Raw genomic sequence first — 8355 nt, forward strand, 5'->3', positions numbered from 1 at the left:
CTATGTCAGTAGCAGGTTGGAGTGCTCTCTGTTCCCAGCATGAAAGGTTTAACAAATGGAAGCCAGCCCTTTCAGGTGAATTTAAGTAACCTTTGCTGCAATGTTTAAAGGTCAGCTTCTGGGGGCATTAGGAGTCTGACAACAGGGGAAGAGGCAGTTAAGCCTGAGGCCCTTAGACTCTAAGGAAAAGGTATGTTTGTATTTGAAGTTTCTTGTCAAGAACCGGGCCACTCTGCCACAAGATTATATATATATATATATATATATATATATATATATATATATATATATATATATATATATATATATAGTACTGTGCAAAAGGTTTAGGCAGATGTGAACAAAAGCATTTGGTTCAAATATGACTAGATCCCCCTCACAGTCCCTCAAAATAATCAGAATTAGCTGAACAGATCACCTAATATGACTTGTTTTTAAAAAAAATCTCCAGAAGAAAGAAAATGTCTTAGACAGGACCAGTAGCGTACCTAGCAGGGGGGCGGTCCGCACCGGGTACCGCTCATCAGGGGGGTGCCAACTTGCCGGCACCCGGCACCCCTCCAGAGACGGACAGTAATGTCCGCCGCTGGAGGAGAAGGCTCGCAAGGGAGTGGTATCGGAGGTCTTTAACAGACCTCCGGCTCCCTTGAGTGATTTTAAGACGGTTCCCTTGAACCGGCTTAAAATCACTCAAGGGAGCCGGAGGTCTGTTAAAGACCTCCGATACCGCTCCCTTGCGATCCATGCGGCAACTGCTGTTGTGCGCCGGGGTTTGTTTTCAGATCCCGGCGCACAACACTGAAGCCGCGCCCACCGCCGTCCGTGCCCTCTGACCCGGAAGAAGACAGAAGAAGAGGAGCGAAGAAGACAGAAGAAGAGGAAGAAAATGAGCTTACTGCTGTAAGAAGAAAAGAGGAAAGGTAGGAAATCATTCAGTGAGAGTGGATTGGTATGTGTGGAATCTGTGGATTGGTATGTGTGGAGTCTGTGGATTGGTATGTGTGGAATCTGTGGATTGGTAAATGTGGATTGGTATGTGTGGATTGGTATGTGTGGAATCTGTGGATTGGTATGCGTGGAATCTGTGGATTGGTATGTGTGGATTGGTATGCGTGGAATCTGTGGATTAGTAAGTGTGGATTGGTAAATGTGGAATCTGTGGATTGGTATGTGTGGAATCTGTGGATTGGTATGTGTGGAATCTGTGGATTGGTAAGTGTGGATTGGTAAATGTGGATTGGTAAATGTGTGAGAGTGATGGGTGTTATGCTGTACCATTTCCAGTGTCTTTTTCATTATATAATTATGCTCTAAAGTACATCATAACTCCCATCACTCTATACTGTTCCATACAGTGGCAGAGCTGGGAGACAGAGGCCTTGCACCCCCACCGCAGGACTCCTGAAAGGTAAGTGAACTTCAAAGGGGGGAGAGGGTAGATAGGGAGTGAGACGGGGGGATAGGGGGTAGATAGGGAGAAGGGAGTGAGAAGGGGTAGATAGGGCAGAAGGGGGTGAGAATGGGTAGATAGGGAGAAAGGAGGGTAGCAAGAATATTGAAATAAAGAGTCAGAATGAGAGAGTGAAAATGAATGGATTAATGTGTGGATGAATTGTTTGAATGAGTGAGAGAATTAATGAATTTGTGAGAATGCATCAATGAATATGTGTAAATAATTTGTGTGAAAGACTAAATGATTGCGTGAATGAATTGTGTGAATGAAAGTGAATTAGTGAGTGACTGTAAAAGTGTTTGTGTTAATCATAGGTGTATAGTTGATTTGTCAAAAAGGCAAAGATGGTAACGGCAGGGTGTTTATGGGACAAAAATGGCACAGGCAGGGTGTTTATGGGACAAAGATGGCACAGGTAGCGTGTTTATGGGACAAAGATGGCACAGGTAGCGTGTTTATGGGACAAAGATGGCGTACACTCGGCTGTTTGGGAACAATGCTGACTCATGCTGGGCTGTTTGGGGGCAAAGATGGCACGTCCTATGTGTGTGTAATTTGGGTGCTGGTCAGGTTCTATGTGGGCAATGTGGACGCTGTTTTTTTGGAGTTATTAAAGAAAGCACTATTATATGTTCAGTAAATGTTATTTAAACGTATTTATTTTACTTATAAGTTATTCATTTATTTTTTCAGATTTCTTGTTGTTTACAGTTGACATACAGTTTACAAATTGGTGCAATAAATATTCTTAACATAATTTTGTAGATGTCTTTACATTTGGTGTGGGGGGGTGCCACTTACAGGATCCGCCCCGGGTGCCAAATACTCTAGGTACGCCCCTGGACAGGACACACTGTTTTCCTGTCTATTTTCCTGTCTTTTTGAAATTCCTTAAACTGAAGGCAGACGTGATGTTATTATATGATTTTTCTTTCTCACATGAAAAAAAATTTCAGAAAGGTTAGAAACATGAATAACCTACCTACATGAATAAACACAGGCCTCAGATCTATTCAGACCATTCCCAGATGACGCTTCAGAAAAGAAGGGAAACATCATAAAGTGAAGTGCATCCAAGCAAGATATCTTTAAAGGGGGCTAGGTATTTTATCCTGGGTGCCATAGAACTCTTTAGGGACCAGGCACTGGGATCACTGCAGGTGACATGGCATTTCATAGTTAAAATGTTAGAAGTAAGGTTGGGTTTTCATAGTAAACTTGTAACATGAATATATTCTGTGTGCTGACATTATCCAGAATGTTAGGAAACATTTCAAGAGGGGGGTTAAATGGGGTCTGAGCAATAAGAATGGGCCCCTCTTAAAGAGAAAAAAACAAAAACTGCGCTTCTCACTCTAATAAAGTTGGCAACAAATATACAAACATAATATAAATGGGAGGTTTTGGCTATATGAATGGATAAGCTCACACCGAACACTCACCCCAGGACGTGCTGTGACCGCTCCGGAGAGCGGTCACAACCGCCACTGTGAGTGACTTTGCCACTCTCAAGATAGCGGCGCGTCCTTTAAAAAAAGTTGGAAAGGTTCACCAGAGGCTTTCCAGACCCCCTAGAGAACTATGGCTCCACCTGCAGGTTGAATACAAGTACTGCATTCAACCATGCAAGTCAATGGAGCCCAGCTTTCTAATCACAATGTGATTAGTAAAATATTGAAGAAGAAAAAAAAAATTTGATAAAAAGCTTAAAAAAACAAAGTGGTAACATTTAAAAATAATTATGCATGAGAGGAACCATCCAGTTCCAGCAAAATGTAAAAAAGTCCAAAAAGAATAAAATAAATTAAATTAAAAAATAAAGTTTATTATTATGAGCAAGTGCTAAAATTAGCACTGTATCTTCCCAAAAATCTTGACATGGAAAGAGTTAAAGTAAAAGCATGGTTTGGTGGGGTAAATTGTAGTGGCCGGGCTCAAAGATAGGGCATAGGCACAGACTGACCAAAATGGGGGGAAAAAGTGCACTTCCCAAATCTGGCCTTTTAACCCCAAACACCAGACAAACCCATGCATGGGTGGTATCACTGCACTCGGGAGATGTTGCTGAACACACATTGGGGTGTTGTTTGATAGTGATGTATACCTGGAGCTATAAATTTGTGTTAAAAAATAAAAAAAAAAATTCTACCACAAACTTTGGCAAAGGCAGGTGGTAGAATTTCATATATGGAAAGGGTTAAAATACTAGCATTTGAAATACCCTGGGGTGTCTAGTTTTCAAAAATATATGGTTTGATGGGGTAAACTGAATTAGCTGGCTTCAAAGATACCCGAAATAGCACATGGGGCAGAATGACCAGCTTTGGGAAAAAAAAGGGTTTTAAAATAGCAAAACGCTGCTTGTACTTATTGCCCAATAACATGCAGAAAAAAGCAAAAAACATTGGGTATTTCTAATCTCAGGACAAATAGGAGACTCTATTTAGCAAGTTTTTTCATTAGCTTTTTTGGATGAGTAAAAGATTTTTTTGGTAAGAGTCAGAAAATGGGAAATTAGATAATATGATCAAAATGATCAAGCCCTTCTTGTCCTGAAAAAAACAGTATTTAACTTGTGTGGGTACACTAAATGAGTGAGGAGAAAATTACATCTAAACACGAGCACTGCAAAAGTGTTAAAACAGCCTCGGACCCAAAGGTTACAAAAGGCAAAAAACAGCCTGCTCCTTAAGGGGTTAATTCAAGTCTTGAACTGCCAGTGGTATGGACTTCCAGTCTGTTGCAACACTGAGTTGGAGCATTGACCTGCCCTGCTCTCCAAATGCTCCACCCCAGGGACCATACACACAATTTAAACATCATTGCCGCATTTCCCTGGGGCTGTACAGTGTCACAGTGCCTATACAATGGTTCTAATGGGGTAACAACCAACACAGACTTGCATTAACATGCAAGGTATCGGCATCACCAAATATGAGATTTTGAGATATCAGGGCAGAGTTTGTCGACAGACCTAACTCATTACTAGTGTTTTAAAGTGTCTGGGCTACACACTCCCCTCGCATGTGTCACCAAAAATAGTGGTCTGGCTTCTTGAGACAAAAAAGGTGATTTCTATAATGACCTGGAATTTTCTGAATGTCTTTTTGACAAGGAACTTTGATATCTAAATGTTAAAGTTCCTTGTAAAAAGGAAATTAATCCCTTCCTGACAAAGCACGTACATGGACGGGCTCACAATGCATTGTCATTAATGGATTTAATTAAAGACAACCCTTTGTCCTTAATGGGTTAAGGAAATTGCAGGAGATTCAAATTGTTTTCATATGTAGAGTGTAAGTTTTCTGTGTTTGATCCTTGTTTATTTTTATACTATGTTGCATTCTCTTTTTTATGTTTTCTTTTACAATAATTATATAAGAAGTTTGACCATTTTTTATTTGATTAATTTTAAATTCATAGCTTCAGGCGATGTGGACACGAGAGCTTTTCTGACTAACTTGAGTTTTGATATGGTTTAAGTAGTTCAGGGGGTCACTGAAGCCTCCTTAGGTATTTTTATTAGTGCTTGATGGTGGCAGTGAGTACATTTTTCGGGTTGTGTGGTTAAAAATTCAGGATTAAGGTGTAGTTGCTTTGGGCCCTGCTGGGAGAACAAGGAGTGGACTGGATACATTTGTACAATTACCTTAGGACCCCTTATCTTTTGCTGCATTCACAAAACACCTGGACAAGGCCTGGAGGATGGCTCAAAGTAAACATCCACTCAATAAGAGAACCTCTCCTTCATCCTCAAAAAGTGGAACTTGAAGGATGCTTAGGAGGCTCCTAACAATATATATGATGATAAATATTACCGAAAATATGACTGATGATGATTCGTATGAATCTCCAATGATGAGGTCTGTTCCTGATGAAACCGAATTGCAAAAGTGCAGAAATTTCAGTAGGGTTTGTCATTCGTTTGCCATGTGTAGCTGCCATTACCATCCTGAAAACTATTATGGAAATAAAAACCCCCCAAAATAGGGGCGTTCCTCCTTTATGTTATCCCGAAACCTGCCGTATATGTATGCTATCGGGTATTTGTTTTCTGTTATGCACCTGCCTCATTGGGGATGTCCTCCGCCCCTGGGGTGTGTGGCCGGCCAACTTTTTACACTTGCCTATCACTGGGCTTATGTTCTCCTGCACTTATTTCCATACATCTACATTTACCCTTTTCTACCCCTGTGCGGCCACGTCCCTTCACAGACATTCCATACATGCACACGCAATGAGGTGTGAATATACACCTTCACCAATCACATTCCTTCTTTCTTTGGGGGGGTAGCGCCTTCCCCTACTCTACTTCTCCCGTTAATTCAATTTAGTTTAACTTGATTGCGACTGCTCCCACCTAACCGGGAATGCAGGACTTATAGGTTTCCTTCCTAGCCCATCGCACTGCTACATGCTATCACCTCTACACATAGAACACTTAGAGGACCAGATGCACCGCGCAGCTCTTCATGTCCTCACCTTTGGCTTACTTGCCAATTTTCCATACACCTTTTGTTAATACATCTGTTGTTGATTGCTCGTTTCTCACACACATATCCCCCAGAGCCAGCCTGCTTTGTCTCTTCTCAGAGGCGAAGCCTTGGTTCATGACCTAACGTTAGGTCGAATGGCTCATTATTTGATGCCTTGGCATCCAGGGTCTCCTGTGTTTTTCACACACACGTCGGACCACAGTTTTTGTTTTTTGTTGTTTCTGGTTTTCCAGGTTATGTTAATTTTTCTTTATTTCTGCGCCGCTGCTCTGCCGTTTGCTCCGTCATGTTCCTCCAGATGCCTTACGGATGACACTTGATCTCATTAAACTCACCTCTTTTAATGTAAGAGGCTTGAACAAACCACAACAGCGATCTAAATTGTTACACATACTGTGCACATTTCGAACTCATATAGCGTTTCTTCAAGAGACGCATTATAAGTCCTCGAAAGAACTCAAACTCACCACTACTCCCACAACTACTTCTCTAGTTCCGCAGACTCAAAAACAAAGGGCGTTGCGATCCTCTTGCATCCCTTTCGTCTGCTGGATATCTGGAGGGACACGGAGGGTAGAGCCAATGTCCTCAAAGGTTACATAGGCAACCAAATGGTCTCTCTGGCAAATGTATACGCACCCAATCGCGGTCAATCACTATTTCTGTCTCGCGTTTTATCCCGTTTTAGGGAATTTCAGGAGGGTTTGGCTATCTTTGGGGGAGACCTGAATATGACTTTAGATCCTCTTAGGGACACCTCCTCCCGGTTCTCCCATATACCTTACCGCCACATTAGAAAGGTACGGAGGGCATTACACTTCAATCAGTTAGTGGACGTGTGGAGATCACAGCACCCAGACACGAAAGATTACACCTTTTTCTCTCCTCCACACAACCGGTACTCCCGGATTGATGTGCTATTCTTATCCACCACTTGCTACAGTTACACTCCTCAGACATAGGCATTCGCTCGTTCAGCGACCACGCTCCGGTCCACCTCACGTTGCGCTTATCCCCGTCCAGAAGTAAGATTTGGAGCTGGAGACTAAATGAGAATCTCCTTGATAATCCCACCTCTCTCTCTCTGAACTTTCCAAACATCTTAAAAATTATTTTTTAGACAACAACACGGGTGAGGTCCCTTTTCCCACAGTATGGGAGGCACATAAGGCCGTGATCAGGGGTCATCTCATTAAACTTGGCTCGGTTCAGAAAAAAGCTAAAGTGGCCGCTGTGCTGTCGCTTCATAGTCAGATTTCCCTACTGGAGCGGCCTCACAAAGCTTCCTTAGACCCGACTATCCTACTCCGCCTGCAGTCTCTTCGTACACAACTGGCCTCCCTCCTGGATACTAGGCTGAAGCGCTCCTTCCTCCTGGCACGAAAAGCTTTTTACGAATTGGGCGATAGACCGGGCAAGCTTCTAGCTAGGGCTTTGAGGTCCAAACAGGCCGCCGCGTTCATCCCAAAAATTAGGCCAACCCCTCGGCACGGGTCAAAGTGAATGGTATCCTCTCCGATGGTCTTGACATTAGGAATGGCACGAGGCAGGGCTGCCCTCTTTCCCCACTCCTATTCATATTGGTTATGGAACCCCTTTAGGACGTTGTTGGTTCCTAATCACCCCACCATCCCTAGGCGTTCTGAGGTGAGTGGCCTCTCGCCGTCTCCTGACCTCCGTTCCGGGCCCTTTGTTCCCCCTTACGCACAACCCCGCTTGATCCCACTATCCGCGGAGGTTTGCGCCTCCTGTTCCCACCACCACATTCTAGACCAACCAGGATCCACCAGATCCTGAAGGGCACTACCTTTCGGCCGATCCGCAATCTTACGCGGCAGACCCCCCGTCCTTCTGGCAACTGTTTGTATACCACCAAATTAAACACTTTGCTTCTACCCTACTTCTGGATCCCCAGGTTACAAGGGAGTTAAGCAACCTTGAGAGACTTTGTATCTTGGATAGGGAGCCAGCCCACTTGCTCTCCCACCTCTATTCCCTGCTGCTGGAAGAGTGGTGTACAACCAAACCGTTCTTCTTAAGCCTCTGGGAAAGGGACCTAGCGATCTCTTTTATAGACGCAGATTGGGACAAGATGATACTGCTCACCCATACAGGCAGCATTTCTAGCAAGATACAGGAGTGCTCCTACAAATTTTTATCGCGCTGGTATAAGGTCCCATCCGAGCTACATCACTTTCTCCCCCTTGTCTCCCCTCTATGCTGGAGGTGTGGTGTCTCCATTGGTTCTTACCTACATTTGTGGTGGGACTGCAGAGATATCCGCCCCTTTTGGTCCGCGGTGGTGAAGGTGATAAGGGAAGTAGCGGATCCCGACTTTGTAGCCTCTCCTGCCGCCCTCCTGCTTCATCACACTGACTCCCCTATTACCACTTATAGGGGGTCTTT

Source organism: Sceloporus occidentalis, unplaced genomic scaffold (assembly GCF_023333645.1).
Source record: "Sceloporus occidentalis isolate IW3139 unplaced genomic scaffold, rSceOcc1.0.p SCAF_343, whole genome shotgun sequence".
NCBI lineage: Eukaryota > Metazoa > Chordata > Lepidosauria > Squamata > Phrynosomatidae > Sceloporus > Sceloporus occidentalis.